The 22287-nt window shown below is 35.3% G+C and overlaps 1 protein-coding gene and 1 long non-coding RNA gene across 14 annotated transcripts in view; one reads left to right on the forward strand and one right to left on the reverse strand.

Annotated features, from left to right (window-relative positions):
• Positions 1 to 22287, forward strand: part of LOC132914583 (cAMP-specific 3',5'-cyclic phosphodiesterase-like) — a 395884-nt gene that overhangs the window by 305917 nt on the left and 67680 nt on the right. The window lies entirely within an intron of this gene.
• Positions 8847 to 11702, reverse strand: LOC132914591 (uncharacterized). The gene is made up of 3 exons (XR_009659623.1): positions 11505 to 11702; positions 11046 to 11058; positions 8847 to 10685 (listed from the first exon to the last, which is right to left on the reverse strand). It is a non-coding gene; the product is annotated as an uncharacterized LOC132914591 (long non-coding RNA).

The following is a 22287-nucleotide window of genomic DNA, read 5'->3' on the forward strand; positions in this document are numbered from 1 at the left end:
AACTTTAACTCAAATTTATCAAATTCTTCTGAATTTAAAATTTTATAAATTTATTATCTAATATCAATGTAATAACAATGAAACTATGCAGATTAATTATTTATGAATTAAACAGTAATTTCTATTTTTTTAAGAAAAAGTTCAAATCTATTATAAAATAAATTTAAAATATTAACTTTACAAATAATTTAATTATAATAATACAACAATTTTACCTTTAACTCAAATTTATCAAATTCTTTTGAATTTAAAATTTTATAAATTTATTACCTAATATCAATTTAATATTTAAAACTATTCAAATTAATTATTTACAAATTAAACAGTAATTTCTATTTCTTTAAGAAAAAGTTTAAATCTATTATAAAATAAATTTAAGATATTAAGTTTACAAATAATTTAATGATAATGATATAACAATTTTAACTTTTTTATTTAATACAAAAATTAATTTAAAATACCATTTAGTTACCAATCCAATATTATAAGATATAGAATTATACTTGCGTTCTATACTGAAAATATCGAATTTAAAGATCGACGTCCATTGATCTATACATATTTATCATCGTAAGAGAATCATCCTATATCATTTTTATATTCTACTATCGTATTGATTTATCGCGTACTTACCTTGGCTTTGTCTTCTTATAGCTTCATTTCGTTAGCTAGCAAAATTCTACATGCGCATAAATGCGGTACCATAGAATGCTTCTGAAAAGTGTGTCATTTTGAAAATAGGAGAAAGAATCGAGTGGAATAATTTCGTTTACGGAAATAATTCTCTTCGCTGGTATTCTCCACAGAGATTAATTTCTAAATCAGAGCGAGGACAGAGTAGAAAAATATTGTCTACATAAACGTGCACGATTTTCACGCCGTTAGTTACCAACGTTTCTCCCGTAAACGATGGTACGAGGAAAAAATAAAAAGGAAAAGACGAATGGCTCGAAGCGAGTCAAATGTTCGTGATAACGTTTTTTCCGCAAATGCTAAAAGGCACGTACATTTTGCAGTTGCACCATTTTCCCATACACCCAGTTCTCTCGCGAGTCTACTTAATGGATTGGCAACTAAGTGATTGCGGATTTTGGCATTAGGTGGTATTGACAAAATCCGCAATCACTTAGTTGCCAATCCAATAAAATTAGGGTAACACGATGAAGAAGCGATTGGCTTGGAAGATACTTCAACTTTGATTCCGTGGGACACGAAAAACAAGAAGAAACGTGGAGTGACGCAGCACGTCGTTACTTATGAGTTTGTTTCAAGATGATCCTGTTAACGACAAAACCGTTCTCTTTGTCTCGCATGCGACAAATTCTACAGAATCAAAGTTAAAACGTCTTCTAAAGCGATCGGTGTCGAACCACGTCGAAATTCACGTGCCAAGAGAATATTATCATTAATAAAATTATCCTTTGTTTCGATAATTCAGTAACATTAATTTTGCCATTTACTCACAAAGAATTATGCGACTAAAATTTAGTATTGAAAAAATGCAAACTTCGAAAATTGTTAGCCTGTTGAAAAAAGGAAAAAAAATGTAATTAATTGTACTCGACAATTAGGAACGTTTATTAGAGTACATAAGGAGAAATAGAGGAGGAAGAAGGAATCAAACCTGTATATGAAAAATAAATTCGCAACGTTGTTTAAAAGCTGGAGAGAGACGAAACACCGGTAAAATTCGATATTAATCGATATTAATCTAAAACACGTAGTTCCCTTCAACCATTCGTCTTCTACCCGGTTCATTTTTCCTGAATTTCGTGGCGTCGTAAAATCTTCTTCCAACGTTCTTGACAAACCCTCGCTCTAAAGATTCCCCGTAAGATCTTCAATGACAAGCACGGGATTTGTTCAATTGCTGGCAATGTTTCGTTATTAGGCGAGTTTCGGATTGCGGAGAAACGAAATTTTGCGAACTGCACAGGTCAAAGCGGAAAGTTGCGCGGATATTGACGCGATGTTGACGAGATTGCATGGCGAACAATGGGAAGAGGAAAGGCGCGCGTTAATTACGGGCGCGCAAAATACTCGAGAGACGAGATGTTTACGAGGCTGTCGCGAGCAATTACGCTTTAACAGCCGCCATGAAAGAACCGTCTTCTGCTTCGTTTCTACGCTTTTACGTAACATCAGTTTTCGCGACGAGTTATAGTCTCCTAAACCCCAGACAACCTGAAATTTTCATCCTCCTTCTCCATCGGAATATTTCATCGCCATTTTTATCCGTAAATAGCCCGTGTCTCGATCGAATTTTTTCTTTTTCTTATTTCTATTCTCTTTTTTTTTTTTTGATATTTGCAACCACTAAAGCGTATTAAAGTTTAACTAATTAGGTCGACTGCTGCGAACCATTAATTAACCTGCATGCGGAGGTCGCGGTTCACCTAGCAGATACGCGTGAGAAATCTTTTTATAAATATTTTTTAAATCACGGGCATTGTAAAGCTGTGCAAGCAAAGGAGTAGGCCAAGTCTAAATCGAGGCAGGTTAAATTGATTTATCATGTATTTATCATTCAGCCACGTTTTTCTATACCGTGTGTCGCTGTTTTACCGGAAAGGCTGCGACACTTGGCAAAATACGATCGAGCATAGCATCGAGAGGCACGTACTCTGCTTTTATCTGCTTCATTCTGCGATCGTCTTGGAACGTCCTGCAAACGCGATACTCGAATTTTCAAACGCGAAGCTCCTTTTTTTTTTTCTTAAATATTCGCGTAGCTGACGTTCGCACGTTCTCGAAACGCCGCAAACTCATTAGAATTCGATAGCACACTATGAAAGACGTTTTTCACGACGTTAGCACTGTAACATCGCCGACAACGCAAGCTTGTAATTTTCTGATGTTTCCAGAAGTCGCTTCAAGTCGTTCGCTACATGAAAGATATAACTTGGAAAAAACGAAGCTGGCACCCCGCTGGGGGTAGCCACCCACATGCTATATTTATTTTTATTTTTTTTTTCTTCACCAACAAGATATAACTTTACCAAATGTCCATAAGGACAAATTGTAAAATAACCAAAATAAAAAAAAAAGTCGTTGGCTGTATCGCCCTGTCGAGTTGAAATCGATAGCGGATCGGTGCGAAAGACACAAGTTCGTAGCGTTTGAACGTCAACTATCGGAGTATCTGATAAAATGTGGTAGTATCCATCGGATAATCGTAATGTCGCGTTTACGGGGCGTTTCAAAATCGTTGCAAGGTGAAACAGATAAAAGTACAGTACGTCCCTACCTTTGCCATAAAACTTTCGTCTTTTCGTTAGAAGATGTGCGAGCCTTTCCATTTAAACGGCTCACGCTGCACATCTACGGAATAAAACGAAGCAAACGGTAAACGATAAATTTTTACTGAGAATGTCCTTGTAAATGTGCCTCCCTCGGCTAGACAATTTGTTTATTCATCGCGAACCGTTTCGTGGTTTCTTATAATGACGACGATCAGGCTGGATGAGCTTGGTTAATTACTACGTTGTGCAGAACCTTGTGGCAATTTAATAGCATTGTTGACAATATTGCGTTGCTGTAGATTGATAATGAAACGTGTACGTTTCTATAAATAGTGTGTTATCGAATAACATATAATTAAATTGATTAATAGAAGAAGAAAATTCTCGTAGCTATCGTTTCAAAAATTATTTTAATATCGCCTGATGTAGCGCATATACGTAGAGAGGTATTTCCTTTTCTTAAATTCACATTTATTTCCAGCATTTTCTACATTTTTATGAGAATGTTTCGCGCGTGAATATTTCCATTTTCTTGCTTTTCCGAACGTATATTTTAATGAAAGCGATGAAAACAGTTAGAAGCGTATTAAGCTGAGAATTTGATAAAAATGAAGAGGAATTAAGAAAATTTTCCCGGGTATCTCGGTGTACGTTCGATGGATCGTAGTTTGAACTCAATTTCGAAGATAAAATATGTAGGCCGTGAATCGAACAGTTTGAATTATTTAGTATTTGGTATAGGTTAGTACTTACGTAAGTACTTAAGTTTCATACTTGGAATAGACATTGTGGAATGTTTAAATATAGCAAGAAATATTCGATGTAAGTTCGAGAGATCGCAAGTATCGTCCAGGTGTAGAAAAAAGTTTCGTAGAATTGCCGCAACACGCGAGTTGAACGTTTTGTTTTTCGACTTGGAGAAAATTGAAACGTAGTTTAAGTCTAACGCAGTAACAGCGTCTAATTTGAATTCAAAGCTGTTTTACTGATTCCACATGTTAGCATAAGTGGCATAAAACAACATAGTATAATATTACAAATACGCTTGTAATTTATTCAAAGTAGGAGAGAAAAAAAAGGAACAGATTTAATAAAAACGAAAAGCAATAATTACCGACACAAGTTGCTAATTTATATGAGAAATTCTTTTCTGTGTTCTTTCAAAATTGTCTCCAATCGTGGACGGCTACCAGATATTTTTCTTAAACTTCGATCGAATGTGATTAAATAAAAGAGAACCGTTTTATTCTTAATTTTTAATACGTTTATTATACGATATAAAAGAACGTTCGTTTGGAAAAATTCTGAGATTTTTCCCAGTCAAGTGTACATTAGGAAAAGTTATTTTCCACGCGTTAACGAGTCACAGGTTGCTTTCAAATGTTAGGAACGTGAGCGTGCAACGTGGCTGTAGCTGAATTCCTTCCGGAAAATCAATATTGACCAATGGACGATGGGAAAACAGCGATTGGACACGTTCGAGCGACCACTATACGCTGCGCGATTTATTTTCCAACTACGTTTGCATAATATCCACGTTTTCGAACGCGATTTCGATCGATCAACGATCGGTGATCGTCGCCAATTCGCTTTTGGTCAAACGTGTTTAAATGCTAAATTTCCGAATGCTACCGAGTAGATTTTTAAATCGAACATTACACTTTCGAGGTTTTTCGTCGTTTTCCAGATTACGCCAGGTAACAAAGTAACAAAGTATCCGTTTTTAGTAACGAAATTCGTAAACAATGTTTTTGCAAGATCGTTTTAAATATTACGATAATTGCATCTACGACGTGCTCATTATTTTTGAATCTTTTTAACACTTTCGCACGATGTTCGAATAATTGCGTTTGAAACGTTGTTATTATTGTTAGATTTTCTTTTAGAGAGAAACAGACGAAATGTTAATTTCTTCGTAAAATTTCTTGGAAATATTTCCTTAACGAAGAACGTTTCTTTTTTAAACGCGTTATTATTATTAGATTTTTAGATTTTTGCAAAGATCTTCGAGGTCTCTGATTTTTAGGAAAAAGTGTAAATTTTCTCCATGAAGTTTCTTACGAATATATTTCCCTAACAAAGAAAGTTTCTTTTTTAAACGCGTTAGATATTAAAATAATTGCGCCTGGGACATTATTATTAGATTTTTGCAAAGATCTTCGAGGTCTCTGATTTTTAGATTTTTGCAAAGATCTTCGAGGTCTCTGATTTTTAGATTTTTGCAAAGATCTTGGAGGTCTCTGATTTTTAGAAAAAAGTGTAAATTTTCTCCATGAAGTTTCTTACGAATATATTTCCTTAGCAAAGAACGTTTCTTTTTTAAACGCGTTAGATATTAAAATAACTGTGCCTAGGACATTGTTATTATATTTTTGCAAAGATCTTCGAGGTCTCTGATTTTTAGAAAAAAATGTAAATTTTCTCCATGAAGTTTCTTACGAATATATTTCCTTAACAAAGAAAGTTTCTTTTTTAAACGCGTTAGATATTAAAATAACTGCGTCTGGAACATTGTTATTAGATTTTTGCAAAGATCTTCGAGGTCTCTGATTTTTAGAAAAAAATGTAAATTTTCTCCATGAAGTTTCTTACGAATATATTTCCCTAACAAAGAAAGTTTCTTTTTTAAACGCGTTAGATATTAAAATAACTGCGTCTGGAACATTGTTATTAGATTTTTGCAAAGATCTTCGAGGTCTCTGATTTTTAGAAAAAAATGTAAATTTTCTCCATGAAGTTTCTTACGAATATATTTCCTTAACAAAGAAAGTTTCTTTTTTAAACGCGTTAGATATTAAAATAACTGCGTCTGGAACATTGTTATTAGATTTTTGCAAAGATCTTCGAGGTCTCTGATTTTTAGAAAAAAATGTAAATTTTCTCCATGAAGTTTCTTACAAATATATTTCCTTAACAAAGAAAGTTTCTTTTTTAAACGCGTTAGATATTAAAATAACTGCGCCTAGGACATTATTATTAGATTTTTGCAAAGATCTTCGAGGTCTCTGATTTTTAGGAAAAAGTGTAAATTTTCTCCATGAAGTTTCTCACGAATATATTTCCCTAACAAAGAAAGCTTCTTTTTTAAACGCGTTAGATATTAAAATAACTGCGCCTAGGACATTATTATTAGATTTTTGCAAAGATCTTCGAGATCTCTGATTTTTAGGAAAAAATGTAAATTTTCTCCATGAAATTTCTTACGAATATATTTCCTTAACAAGATATTGATCGCTAAAGTAACTTCGTTCGTAATATCGTTATTTTCGGTTATTTTACAACCATTCAGCCAACTCTAATCATCTTGGAAATTGTCATTGAAATTGTCAACCTAACCCAAAGCCAAACTGTCATGAGTGAAGAGAACAATACCTTGGAAATGGACAAGTTCATTACGACGAAACCACAGCTGTCAATTTCCCAGGATTGCGAATGATGTTTTCAATTCGACCTTGAGAACAACTATTCGCTCATCGTGATGGCGGTTTTACGGTCCAGAGAGTTACAGTCGAAGAATCCGTGGAATTGAGGCCGATTGACGCGTTCATTAAAATAACGACCAGCCAGTTTCTGCGTCAAGACAAGTGTCATTTGTGAATAGAGGTAGACGCGTGTGTGTATCGTACGTGGTAATCACTGTGGCGGGAATTAATGTCCGCCAGTACAGCCGTTTCCGTTCTCCGTGAACGACCAGAACAGCTGGTCAACGATCAGCATTGCGCGTTCTCGCGAAATCAATGTCGTTGCGCGACTTTTCAAAGATTTTACGCCACCTTTACAGCCACTTGTAATTTATTGCCATTTGTTTGCTTCTTGTTTCTCGTAACACGTATTCCTGATCTCTCGAAATCTTTACGCGACGTTTATTTCGCTCGAAAGATTTTGTTAATTGAACGTAAGGTGTCCTCGAAACATTTCGAGTATTTATTTTTATTAATAACGGTGTGATCTGCTCTCGGATTACTTCGATTTAACGTAAAGTGTTGGCGAATTATCTTCATTCAACGTAAAGTGTCTTGGGATTGATTTTCTTAGAGAGTAAATTATTTTCGGACCGGTTTATCTTAGAGCCGATTATTTCGGGATTGGTTTATTTCAGTGTGAATTATTCTCAGACTATTTTTATTCGTGCCGAAGTATTTTAAGATTATCCCAATTCAGTGTGATTTATTTTAGGACTAACTTGGATCCAGCCTCAAGTATTTCCCAATTATTTCCATTTAGCGTTAAGAATTTTGGAATTTTGATTACGTCGAATTATTCCGGGGTTTATTTATACGACAATTAATTATTCCGAGATTATTTGAATTTAGCGTGAAGCGTTTTGAGATTATGTTAATTTAACGCGAAGTATATCGGTATTAATTTAATTTCCTGTAAATTAAATCAATCTTGCACTGGTTTATTTTCCTATGAAATTAATTTCTTCAAAAATTTGTGAAATTTTCTACGCTGAAGTATGTCGTTTCATTTCGCAAGTTTTGCAGCTAGTTTCATCAGGAATCGAACGACGTCCTGGTACAAACCGGGCCGTAAATATTTCAAATGTCATCCTTCGCCACGATTATTTTCAACCGACACGAGAGAGCAATTTAAACTTTAAATTAGAAATACAAAAATCAAAAATAATATACTTAATAAAAAAAAAGAAAAAAATTGTTAAAGACCAAAGCCAACTTGCAAGGACGAATCAAATTAATTAGGCTAATGTATTATTCGTACATAATTGTTGGCTCGTGTTTCGATCACGAAATAACCATTAACCGTTCTTTGGAATAAATTGTTCGACTGTTATTGCCAGTTCGACAAATGCGTCCTACAAAATTAGAAAAATGAAACGAGATCTCATTTAAATATATTATGTTTGAAGAGGCTCGTTTACCACACAAGTAAGTCGTTTCCATTCGCGACTGTTTCTCAAACGTTTCAATTTGTATCGTTTCTCGTGATTCTGTTTCTCGAGTGTCATTTCCGCTTAAGTCGACGCAGCAGAACTCACCGATTAACGTTCGCGGCCAGCTGCGATTCGTAAATGGAGAGAATGAAATATTTAACGTGGGTAAATAAAAGATCGTAGGAGAGCGAAAGGAAGAGGAGAAAATGCGGAGAAGACGAGAAAGTTGGGATAAATATAGCGAAATGTGAAACGCGCGAGAAAAAGTTGGAAAAGTTGGAAAAAGAGGAATAAAGTAAAAGGAAAGTAAAAGGTGTGTCAGGGAAGGTTATAATAAGCTACGTTAAATTGCTGCTTTAATTTCCAATTATAAAGTAATTGTTCTTTGGAATAAACTGCGACGTTATAATGTCGGTGGAATGAGTAAATTATGGCAATTTATCGTACGAATTTCTTAGAATTTTTACAAACGAAAATCACGTATTGACCAGAGTTAACTGTCGTACGACCAGAAGAACGAAAATCAATTTTCTGAAATATTCCAAATATAGTCGAGGGGATAGGTCGTGTTGGATCAAATTTTTTGGATTAAATTTCTTCGAATTTTTGGAAAGGAAGAAGATGGATAAAGTAACGACCGGAATTAACTGTTGCACAATAAGAAAAATGGAAATTAGTCTTGCGAAATATTGCAAACACAAAGTGCGGAATGACTGTTAAGAAATATTATATTCTGATTTATGAAGATTTATTCTTGCGATTGATTATTCTAATTTATGAGCAGATGAGGCTCAAGTTGAAACAAAGTATAAATTATTTCGTGTTATTAAGTATTTCTTCAAATATATCTACACATATCGAGTTATCGATTGTTGGATGAAACCTTTTTTCAAGAAATGTTCTTATACATCCTGCTCGTTCCTCGCCAGCTATCGAGCGATCATCTACGTTTATCTTGGCGTCTGCTCGTCACGTTTCCTCGTAGGAAGCTCGTTTATTTATCTTCTTTACTTTTCCCATTTACAGAAAGCGACGAGCAAACGTAGAAGGTTGGTTTAGTGTCCGGCTTGAAATATTATCTTCCTTATTCTTCACCGTCGATTAGTTTCGGCAGTAATCGAGAGTCCGTCTATAATTTCCAATCTTTTTCTCGATTTATTCGCCAGCAAAAAGTCATCGACTTTCAACTGTATAATTCGAGCGTGAAATATTTTAACGTTTATACCACGTTCTTCGAAACTTAAATTCCCGTTTAACAACGAACTTCTTGCAATAAATTTCTTGCGATTTAGAATTTCAAGAGAGTTGGAAGAATTTTTATTACGATTCGACAATTTTGTGGGAACATTCAGAAGGAATTAAAAGAAGGATTTGTATAAATTAATTAGAAAGTAGATTACTCTTTTTCTTTTCAGCATAGAAAATAATTACCGTCGTTCTTTACACTCTCAAAGTAATCTGTTTTCCATATCCAATGGATCTAGCCCAACAAACAGATCGACGAATGAATTAACATTTTTTAACTAGCTTTAACGATCGATAATCGAACGTGAAAATAAATTCAACGTCATTTGCAACTGGCAAATTTTCATCTACTTTTTCTTTAGCGCCTTTGTGCCGCTTCTTGTCAGGTGAGTTTTTAAATTTAATTATTTATTTATTTCTGTTCCGTTTAATATTCTACAAGAGAATTTGGGAATACTGGACGAGCCAACAGATTTGATTTCCGTAGCTTCGGTTCTGAAATCCAATTGCTCTCGTCCAAGATCGGTGTTTTTATACAAAGATGGTGTTTTTTTGGTAAATCCCTTTCCGAGGGATTCCCAATTTCTGTCCCAAGAAGATTTCTTCTTCGCCCATTTCGCAGTATTTTTACGTTTTTTCGTCCGCTTCGTCCACTTTCCTGCTTTCACGATTTTCCCTAACTTTCTGAGGATTCTTCGTTACGATAATACTACACCATAGTGCACATACACTTAGCTTTTACTCTATTCTGCTTTATTTTCTTTCTCTTTGACAACTTTCCTCCATATTTTACACGTCCTTGGAGGCGAAACAGTTACGTCAAGTATAAGAACGCGATAAATGTTCGTGTTCATGTTAAAAATGTTAACGAGAACTTGCTTATCGTTATACAGTATGCATAGAAATTTCCCTAAAGTCCCTTGTAGAGTAGTAAACGGAACAGAAATAAATAAATAATTAAATTTAAAAAATCATCTGATAAGCGGCACAAAAAGTGGATAAAGATTTCTCAGTTACAAATAACGTTGAATTTATTTTCACGTTCGATTATCGATGGTTAAAGGTAGTTAAAATATTCATTTTTGATAACTTCGTCTTTCAGACCTCGATACATTACAGTGCAAGTTATTACGTTACGGTAGTCGCTATTGGAAACTCATCTCTAAAACATTCATCCTATGTACAGTTTAACCCACATCACTGACGCCTACAGTCACTCGATTCCATAATAAGAGTAGTCCGACATGTTTTTCTTCAATCGTTTCTTCTTTCAAATTTCAACGAATCATAGTTGAGACCATTTACTCTGGTCACTGTAAAAGAGAAAAACATGTTTCTGCGAGATTAATACATGGCGTAGTCTAAGACATGTCACCGAAACTTATAGTTACATACGATTCCATAATAAAAGTAGTCCAACATGTTTTTCTTCAATCGTTTCTTCTTCCAAATTTCAACGAATCATAGTTATCAAACCATTTATTTACTCTGGTAACTGTAAGAGAGAAAAACACGTTCCTACGAGATTAATACATGGCATAGTCTACGACATGTCACCGAAACTTATAGTTACATACGATTCCATAATAAGAATCGCCCAACATGTTCTTTTTCAATCGTTTCTTCTTCTAAATTTCAACGAATCATAGTTACCAAACCATTACGTTACTCTGGTCACTGTAAAAGAGAAAAACACGTTTCTACGAGATTAATACATGGCATAGTCTAAGACATGTCACCGAAACTTATAGTTACATACGATTCCATAATAAAAGTAGTCCAACATGTTTTTCTTCAATCGTTTCTTCTTCCAGATTTCAAAGAATCATAGTTACCAAACCATTTATTTACTCTGGTCACTGTAAAAGAGAAAAACATGTTTCTACGAGATTAATACATGGCGTATTCTACGACATGTCACCGAAACTTATAGTTACATACGATTTCACAATAAGAATCGTCCAACATGTTCGTTTTGAATCGTTTCTTCTTCCAGATTTCAATGAATCATAGTTACCAAACCATTACGTTATTCTGGTCACTGTAAAAGAGAAAAACACGTTTCTACGAGATTAATACATGGCATAGTCTAAGACATGTCACCGAAACTTATAGTTACATACGATTCCATAATAAGAATCGTCCAACATGTTCTTTTTGACTCGTTTCTTCTTCCAGATTTCAACGAATCATAGTTACCAAACCATTACGTTACTCTGGTCATTGTAAAATAGAAAAACTCGTTTCTACGAGATTAATACATGGCATAGTCTAAGACATGTCACCGAAACTTATAGTTACATACGATTCCATAATAAAAGTAGTCCAACATGTTTTTCTTCAATCGCTTCTTCTTCCAGAATTCAACGAATCATAGTTATCAAACCATTAATTTACTCTGGTCACTGTAAAAGAGAAAAACAAGTTTCTACGAGATTAATACATGGCATAGTCTAAGACATGTCACCGAAACTTATAGTTACATACGATTCCATAATAAGAATCGCCCAACATGTTCTTTTTCAATCGTTTCTTCTTCCAGATTTCAATGAATCACAGTTACCAAACCATTAATTTATTCTGGTCACTGTAAATGAGAAAAACACGTTTCTACGAGATTAATACATGGCATAGTCTAAGACATGTCACCGAAACTTATAGTTACATACGATTCCATAATAAAAGTAGTCCAACATGTTTTTCTTCAATCGCTTCTTCTTCCAGAATTCAACGAATCATAGTTATCAAACCATTAATTTACTCTGGTCACTGTAAAAGAGAAAAACAAGTTTCTACGAGATTAATACATGGCATAGTCTAAGACATGTCACCGAAACTTATAGTTACATACGATTCCATAATAAGAATCGCCCAACATGTTCTTTTTCAATCGTTTCTTCCTCCAGATTTCAATGAATCACAGTTACCAAACCATTAATTTACTCTGGTCACTGTAAATGAGAAAAACACGTTTCTACGAGATTAATACATGGCATAGTCTAAGACATGTCACCGAAACTTATAGTTACATACGATTCCATAATAAAAGTAGTCCAACATGTTTTTCTTCAATCGCTTCTTCTTCCAGAATTCAACGAATCATAGTTATCAAACCATTAATTTACTCTGGTCACTGTAAAAGAGAAAAACAAGTTTCTACGAGATTAATACATGGCATAGTCTAAGACATGTCACCGAAACTTATAGTTACATACGATTCCATAATAAGAATCGCCCAACATGTTCTTTTTCAATCGTTTCTTCTTCCAGATTTCAATGAATCATAGTTACCAAACCATTAATTTACTCTGGTCACTGTAAATGAGAAAAACACGTTTCTACGAGATTAATACATGGCATAGTCTAAGACATGTCACCGAAACTTATAGTTACATACGATTCCATAATAAAAGTAGTCCAACATGTTTTTCTTCAATCGCTTCTTCTTCCAGAATTCAACGAATCATAGTTATCAAACCATTAATTTACTCTGGTCACTGTAAAAGAGAAAAACAAGTTTCTACGAGATTAATACATGGCATAGTCTAAGACATGTCACCGAAACTTATAGTTACATACGATTCCATAATAAGAATCGCCCAACATGTTCTTTTTCAATCGTTTCTTCTTCCAGATTTCAATGAATCACAGTTACCAAACCATTAATTTACTCTGGTCACTGTAAATGAGAAAAACACGTTTCTACGAGATTAATACATGGCATAGTCTAAGACATGTCACCGAAACTTATAGTTACATACGATTCCATAATAAAAGTAGTCCAACATGTTTTTCTTCAATCGCTTCTTCTTCCAGAATTCAACGAATCATAGTTATCAAACCATTAATTTACTCTGGTCACTGTAAAAGAGAAAAACAAGTTTCTACGAGATTAATACATGGCATAGTCTAAGACATGTCACCGAAACTTATAGTTACATACGATTCCATAATAAGAATCGCCCAACATGTTCTTTTTCAATCGTTTCTTCTTCCAGATTTCAATGAATCACAGTTACCAAACCATTAATTTACTCTGGTCACTGTAAATGAGAAAAACACGTTTCTACGAGATTAATACATGGCATAGTCTAAGACATGTCACCGAAACTTATAGTTACATACGATTCCATAATAAAAGTAGTCCAACATGTTTTTCTTCAATCGCTTCTTCTTCCAGAATTCAACGAATCATAGTTATCAAACCATTAATTTACTCTGGTCACTGTAAAAGAGAAAAACAAGTTTCTACGAGATTAATACATGGCATAGTCTAAGACATGTCACCGAAACTTATAGTTACATACGATTTCACAATAAGAATCGTCCAACTTATTCTTTTGGAATCGTTTCTTCTTCCAGATTTCAATGAATCACAGTTACCAAACCATTACGTTACTCTGGTCACTGTAAGAGAGAAAAACACGTTTCTACGAGATTAATACATGGCATAGTTTAAAACAAGTCGCCTAAACTGATAGTTACATACGATTCCACGATAGAAATTGTCCAGCATGTTCATTTGCAACATCTTTCTTCCTTCGAGTTTCAACAAACCATATACGAAGTTATAGCGTTACCGTAGTCATCGTGAAAAATTGGTCTTGAGAAGTTTGATACGCAGACTGGAACGTGTACACGATACTGTAGCTCCTCGAGTAAAACCAGGATGATAAAAAAGATTGCACGAGTAAAAGATCAAACGAAACCCAGCACCAAAGAGTGGGAGAAAGAGGGACAGGTACAAGTGGAGGTTCGCGGCGCGCAAGTTTCCCGCGCAAATCGCGCCCCTTCCCCTAAGCCTGGCGGTGAAATCTCGGCGAAAGCAGATCAGCCTGGCCAGTTGGACGTCGCGACGAACACGAGGTATCCGACGACGCCAGTGCATCCAGCGTTCCCGTCACGTGAATCAAACGCTCCGTTTCCGCTTCCTGTGTACGCGTAACGCGCCTCGATACGACATTCGATTGACCGATCAAGCGCGTTCGATCGATCCGCGCCACGTACACTCGTCCTTGAAACTGTCCCTGCTGCTTTGGATCGCGCGAACAACGCAGTTTCCAATTGATTTTCAACCGCCTTCCGAGCAACCTCGCGGTCATTCCGTGATCAACGAGCCTGACAGGGACACGGTTGATCGTGCTGCGAGCCTCGCTAACGTTCACGTCGCGTGATGGTGTGACCTTTTTTTTACTGTGGTGTTTTGCTTGGGACGTGTGAAAGATGAAGATGCGGGATTTCGGGGATTTCGCGGATTTCGGGGATTTCGGGATTTGGGAAATGGGTTTCTAACGCGATCTTTTCGATTTCCGAGGTCGTGTTACGTCGTATTTATGGGATTTGATGACGCGAACTGGATCTAGCTTTAAGGATTTTGTATTTTTTTCTTCTTCTATCTTCTATCTTCTATGTTCTATAGCAGAATCGGCCATTGAAAGAGATCGATCTTTAATTTGATTTTCTATGAATTTGGAGTGTCGTATTTACGGAGTTTGCATTTCATTTGGCAGATTCTTCGTTCTTTGGTTTCGTACATCAAAGTAGCAATTACCGGAGTAGAGGAGATTGATTTTTCTTGTGGTTCTCGTGATTTTGAAAATCGTGCCGATATCTATGAATGATCGAAAAGATTCGGATAACGCAGATTGGATCTAGGTTATTCGAGAATCTCTAATCTTCTCTTTATAGGAGACGTGGGAATGATCTTGTGCACCAAGCTAGAAATATAGGTTTCTCATCTTTGTGATATTAAAAATTGCGTTATACTACTTACGGGAGTTTGATGACGTGGACTGGATTTTCGCTGTTTGAGCAATTATTCAAAGAAATTTAATTCGATTTTTCTGGTTTTGAAGATCGTATCACGCTATCAGTAGGAATAAATTTTGATTGCTCGAAGATCTGCAATTTTTCATACGAAGAATGAAGACGGTGTTGTATTTTGCAACGCATCGTCGCGTTATTTCAGAACGTTCAAGTCGTTATTTATAAATTGAGCAGGCTATCTACAAACGTGCTATAGTTTATTTGGAATGATCTTTGGCGAACTATAATACCATTGACTACTTCTTCAAAATTAGCCCAGGTTTATCGTATCGATGATTATCGAGTATTACATAATTCTGAAAAAACTGGTCAAGGAACGATTAGAAAATTAACATTCGTGACGTTAATATCCTGCAGGATGTTATGGTACTACAGACATGAGAAATTTGATCGTTTGATAATTACCAATTGGAAATCCCTATTTGTAGAGATTGATCAGTCAATCAATCATAATTGGAGATGCTCTGTTTGCACAGACCGAATAGCGTAGATGTGAACGTAATATCGTTGCATCGACATTCGACGAAATGCTACGTTTACCGTTTTCAGAATTACCGAACGTATCCTAGATCAGATCTCTTTCTCTATGCGAATCGATGAACACTATAGCGATGGAATTTGCTTTATATTCACGCGAACCTGTACAATTAATACATTTCTTAATTATAATTTCTTTCCGTTGGTAATTTAATACTTTCATCGACAAACAATTGTACAACATTACGAAGAATATTCCATTCGATTTAATTAATTTCCATCGAATTACTTGGACTTAATTGAAGGAATTAAAATTTTTGGAAAATTTCTTCTTACAAATGAGATATCCTTTCTTTCACACGTTTATCGATAACATAATATTACTGAAAATGTTCCAATATTTATCCTTCGAAATTTCGTCATTTACTCTCACGTCTCATAGAATCGATACTCGATTTGCACTTTAAATGTCTTTTATAGTTTCCATGTATGCTTTCAGATCTCTCGCAAACATTACCATCGCTAACATAATGTCGATGTTTCGCAACGGTGTTAGCAAAATTTCAAAATGCACGAGTATAACGCACATAATACGTTCGTAAATGTATACGAGACACTTTCTCGAATCTCTGTATCTAATACATCGATAAAATTCAGGTCGAGCAGCGTGTCTACGTAGATGTAGGAAATAAAATTTTCAGCGAGAGGATTGGCCAATACCTGTTGGAAACGAAGCGGCCATAGAACAGAGTATAATATTGTTGCTGGAAAAACATATGCGGAACAATGGTCTAAATTCGAGGGAACGGCGGATTTTCGCAATAGCCAAACAGGTTTCATAAATATGCAACGAACGCGACCTAAAACAGCGTTGAATATTTATATACATATGCGTGGCGTTCTTTCTTTCTTTCTCGTTCGAATTGGTATCAAATATGCATTCGCTGCACGCGCATTAACATTCATATCTGTCGTTACATAAATCGAGAGAGAGAGAGAGAGAAAAGAAATAAAACTAGCGCTGCGTGGAGTGAGAAAGTACAGCGAAAGGTTAAAAACATCGTTAAACGTACATAAATAATGAAAGGTATAACGCGCTGAGTTAAACTTTCGCAAAATTCACACGTTATGCATCATTGAGAAAGATCGAACGTACAGTGGCTACAAACAGAATTTTTATGCGCATACTTAGTCTCCCATCAAGCGTTCTCTTCTTATTGGTTCGGATTTTTCTACAAATTTAAGATTCAAGATACAAGTCGCAATATCTGTTACATTTTTCTAATTTATTTAATTCATTACAATCGGACCTAACTAATTGGCATGTAAATGAAATAACAGCGATGTACAGTGCGATTATGATCTTGCAGCGATACTATAATAGTATTCGGTGATATACGTGTTAATATTTGTAGCCACTGTATACACAGAATGGAAAAATAACATCTCATTTCGATGGCTGGACATGGAAAGATGATTCGCGCAGATTTCAAAGCTTTCAGGATTATTAAACAGAAATTTCGCAGAGTTTATGGCAATATATACTGTATTTTTGGAATTTCCAACGCGATCTGCGTAATAAATGCTTTCGCAGATGGCACGGATTTAATATCAAAGCTCTTTCGAATTATTCTAACCCAGTTCTCAATTTTTCGTGTAAATTCCACCGAATTTTTTTTTTTTTTTGTTATTTTGTTCTATGCTTTCGAATGAATTTTAGATTTTACGAACTTTTTCATGTTGCGAGAAGCCGTGACAAGGTTGCTGTTGAAATCGCTCCAATTTGGGCAAGATATCGCCTAGTTTCGTAAAACTGTACAAAGTTCTGCAAAAGTTAATCGCATCGTCTTTAAAATAGCGCACGAGCTTTTATAATTACGCGCAGCTCTGAATATCTCATCGAAATTCTGCGAAACCTGACACAATTTCGTCAATTTTCGCACAAATCGAGGAAATAAAGCGCGCGTGTGTGACGTTCTACGTAATTTTGAAACATTTGACACGGTACAATTTTCTAGCTGTCTCTAGCCAGCTCTGTGAATTTCTATAAATTTTTAGACAATTTTAAGAAGATCCTGAAAATTCTAGGAAATGTGGAATTTTTGTAAAATCCGACAAATTTCTGCAAAATATTCAGACACTTTACATCTTTACGAAATTCCACAGATTGCCATAAAATGTTAAGCAATTTCGCAAAATTCCGCCAACTGTTGTACTCCCATAAAATAAAATTCGAAGAATCTCTAGAAAATTTCCCGAAATTCCAGGTAATTTTGCAAAGTGTTGGCAAGGTGATCAAACTTGAGGCAGATATTGCCAAATTCCGTGAAAATCTTCCACTACTTCATCTAGTTTCGTGCAATTACATCCGACTTTTCCCTGACATTCCAAGAAGTCCACGAAAATTCTGTGTCATCTGCGTTAAAGCATTCCAACGGGCTCGATCTCGATTGATCGTCGGAACGCGGATACGAGTCCTGGTGCTTTATGGTCGCACGACTGGTTAGACCAGGTCGTCGATTACGGCCGAAATTAATCGAGGGCCATGGAATCCGTGTACATCGGTGAAAATGTCGTAACGTAGCTGTCGACTGCATCAGGTTCGATACGTTGCAAAATTTGCATGGCCACTCGGTATAGTTACACTTTGCAGCCCTTTCTGTGAGATTTCCTGCTTCGCGGATCAAATATAATTCGCGACTAGTTCTCTCGACCAAGAAATTTCCGTAACTTTCGTGGGATTTTTCATCGACAGCTCTTTCCATAAGCTCTTTAGTGAATCTTTCCTTTCGTGACGAGCCTTTCAATGAATTTTTCAGAGTTTGTTGATTTCTTGCGATAAATATCTTGCTGTTTCGACGTTCATTTTCGGATTGGCTTCAAATTTGATTAACGTAATAATAGCAGTCCGGTCTCACTACTGCGCTAATGAAATTTCAAAATGCTTTATGTAACGCAGAAAATATGGACATAAACGTTGTCCATGTGTAACTGTCCAAATATCGTTGCACGGTGAAATTCAGGTATCGCACGTCACAGTAGGTTATGAAAATAAATGAGAGGAGCAGAGATGTACCGGGTTATTGGATGCTATTGGTTTATTAAATTACCGGTGTTGATGAATGGGAAGGGGGAATTATATTAGATTGCGAAATCGTGCGACAGAGTTGCTGATTTAAGCGAGTATCTTTGATTAAATTGCTGAATTAATTACGATCGAATATAGATAAACGAAGAATTAAACGGACCAAATGTCGCAAAATCTGCATATATTTTAAACTCGTTCATTTTTTTTTTATTGCCAAGGACGAAACTCGAAAATTTAGTATATTCGATTTATAAGCAGAAAGATAATTGCCGACGAGCGAAAATGATTTGAGGAAAAGTTTTATCGAGATTGGTGGATAAATAACAGGAAGTTGGTTGTGAATTATTTTTGATTCGCGCAAGTGGAAAAATATATTCATACCGTGCACTTTTCGGTAGCTCGAATTTATCATGATAAAGCAAAATTACGTTGGCGTACTGACCAGAAAAGCACGCGTGTTAAACTACAAAAAGCAATGAAAAATTCGTGTAGAATCGTGCTCGTTTGTCAATGTTGCCCTGATTCTCGGTTTCCTTAGGAATATATGAACAATACATACGATTTCTTTCTCTTTCTTAGCAGTAGACGAAAAAGGTTTCGTCGCCGGCCTAATTTTCATTCCAACGATCGATATTTTTCAAGTGTTCAAGAAATGTATAAGTTTAATTGTAAAGTCAATTCTAAAATAATGCCAAAATCAAATTCGTGAAAAATAACAAATATATTACAATCCTTGCGTTACGATTATCGATATTTGGGAAGATCGAACCAAGGTACAATTTTGCTGAAACGTTTAGGAATTGCTATCTCGTAAAACAACGTGAAACGTACAAATTATATTTTTTTCTCAAAAAATAATTATTTGTCTCTCTTGCCTCCTAAAAACAGGAAAAGGGAAGAAAGACAACGATGGATATTTTTCAAGTGTTCAAGAACTGTATAAGTTTAATTGCAAAGTCAATTCTAAAATAATGCCAAAATCAAATAAAAATACAATTTCGTGAAAAATAACAAACATATTACAATCCTTGCGTTACGATTATCGATATTTTGGAAAGATCGAACAAAGGTACAATTTTGCTGAAACGTTTAGAAATTGCCATCTCGTAAAACAACGTGAAACGTACAAATTATATTTATTTCTCGAAAAATAATTATTCGTCTCTCTTGCCTCCTAAAAACAGGAAAAGGGAAGAAAGACAACGATGGATATTTTTCAAGTGTTCAAGAACTGTATAAGTTTAATTGCAAAGTCAATTCTAAAATAATGCCAAAATCAAATAAAAATACAATTTCGTGAAAAATAACAAACATATTACAATCCTTGCGTTACGATTATCGATATTTTGGAAAGATCGAACAAAGGTACAATTTTGCTGAAACGTTTAGAAATTGCCATCTCGTAAAACAACGTGAAACGTACAAATTATATTTATTTCTCGAAAAATAATTATTCGTCTCTCTTGCCTCCTAAAAACAGGAAAAGGGAAGAAAGACAACGATGGATATTTTTCAAGTGTTCAAGAACTGTATAAGTTTAATTGCAAAATTAATTCTAAAATAATGCCAAAATCAAATTCGTGAAAAATAACAAATATATTACAATCCTTGCGTTACGATTATCGATATTTTGGAAAGATCGAACCAAGGTACAATTTTGCTGAAACGTTTAGAAATTGCCATCTCGTAAAATAACGTGAAACGTACAAATTATATTTTTTTCACGAAAAATGATTATTTGTCTCTCTTGCCTCGTAAAAAGAGGGAAAAATAAGAAAGACGATGATCGTACGAGACAGTTCGATTTTAGATATTTCAGGAGAACACTAGGTTCGATCCAATTCACGAAGATTCACGGCGAAGATGGCGATGAAATTGGTATAGGAACAGGTTTCAGTATCTCGAAGCATTATCATTATCAGCGTGTGTTCAGAGCACTCTTGCGGTACTCGAATCCCCCTAATCTCTGGCTCCCCTATCAGATTTATCGTGCGTTAGGCGAGTCGTTTATCGGTCGACCGTGGCGTCAAGTTAATGACAACGTCGTGTTTCGTCACTGTTCCCAGCTTGAATGTTCTCACGACTGACCATAGTTCGTGGTTAAGTTGATTCGTGAGTCATTTCGCTTAACGGCGGAGTTACAATTTTTCTTAATTAATTAAGTGTTTGAACGAGTGTTCCAATGAAGTTTCAAACGAACTTCTCACACGGTTTGCTTCGTTTATTCCGCTGCACTTTTATATAATTTATCGACTTTGAATCTTTCTCACTCTGCTTTATGTTAAGCGGAACGTTTATTAAAATTGCGATTGAATCTTCCAACGAAGTTTTCGAATAACCTGCTTTCTCAGTGTACGTTCCATTGATTTCTTCGGTGAACGGTGAATCTTCGCCATAGTCTTCGGATAAATTGCACATTGGTGTTTTTTGTTTAAGTCGTTGGTAAATCGCCGCTTGAAAATTCTGCACAATTTTACAAAATTCGCGAAATTCCGCGAGATTGCTACGAATTAAGCAAAATTTCGCGGAATTTGTGGAAATTTGACGAAATTCTTCTAATTCTACCCGATTTATCAGGCGTCCCTTATTTCTCTTTACAACGTTCCAAGAAATCCTCCCACGAATTTTCCACCAAATTTTTGCACCCAATCGTTTCCCCAACAAATATTTCCGCGGAAGTAACGAGTTGATCGATGGATCCATTTTGTAAGTTGGCGATGGCTGATACGAGCCATTGAATCGGATTAAAGGATAATCGAACTGTCGAAACTTTGGAACTGCTTCTCTGGTGTTTAAACGGAAAACGCCGATACGCAAGTTTGACCCAATTTTCTATAACAAAATGTGTCTGTTTGACGAGAGATGGCAAAGTGAGAAAGATGATGCAAGAGAAGCTTATGGTTTCAACTATGGACAGTCTAAGCGAAGACTCGTATTCAGACTTTCGATAGTTTTACGCGATTCGATTTGAGATTAACTCGAGGAAAGATCGAACGTTTCCTCAAATTTATTTATATTCGATACGATATTAGAGTAAATTATTATAATATCGTTATATTATTAAATTATTAGTATTCTATTATTAGCATATATTTTATTTCGCTATATAGCGTTTTAATGGTAATTTAATCTAGAAAGGAAGAAATTTGGAATTTTTTCAAATTTCTTGCACAATCGTATGATATCCGAGCTATACATAGTCGAGTGAAACGTTATCAGAATGGTTAAGGTTAAGAACTGATATCGGCAAGATTTCGGCGCGTGCACGTTTATCGTATCTTAGGATACTTGAAGTTCGTATTTAAAAAACAGATTTCGTATCATTTTGGCAGATAAAAATTGTGAAATTACGAATTAATTCGCTTTTTTTTGGGGCTCGATATTCGACGAGAAAAAATTTGTAATACGTCGAGAGGGAAATTTGGAAACTTTGAAAATTTAAGAATCCGCCAGTTTGATGATTTAACGACTTAATTACTTATTAGCGAGATGATTGGCAATGTCACAACCATTGT

The sequence above is a fragment of the Bombus pascuorum genome, chromosome 15, assembly GCF_905332965.1.
Source record: "Bombus pascuorum chromosome 15, iyBomPasc1.1, whole genome shotgun sequence".
Classification (NCBI taxonomy): domain Eukaryota; kingdom Metazoa; phylum Arthropoda; class Insecta; order Hymenoptera; family Apidae; genus Bombus; species Bombus pascuorum.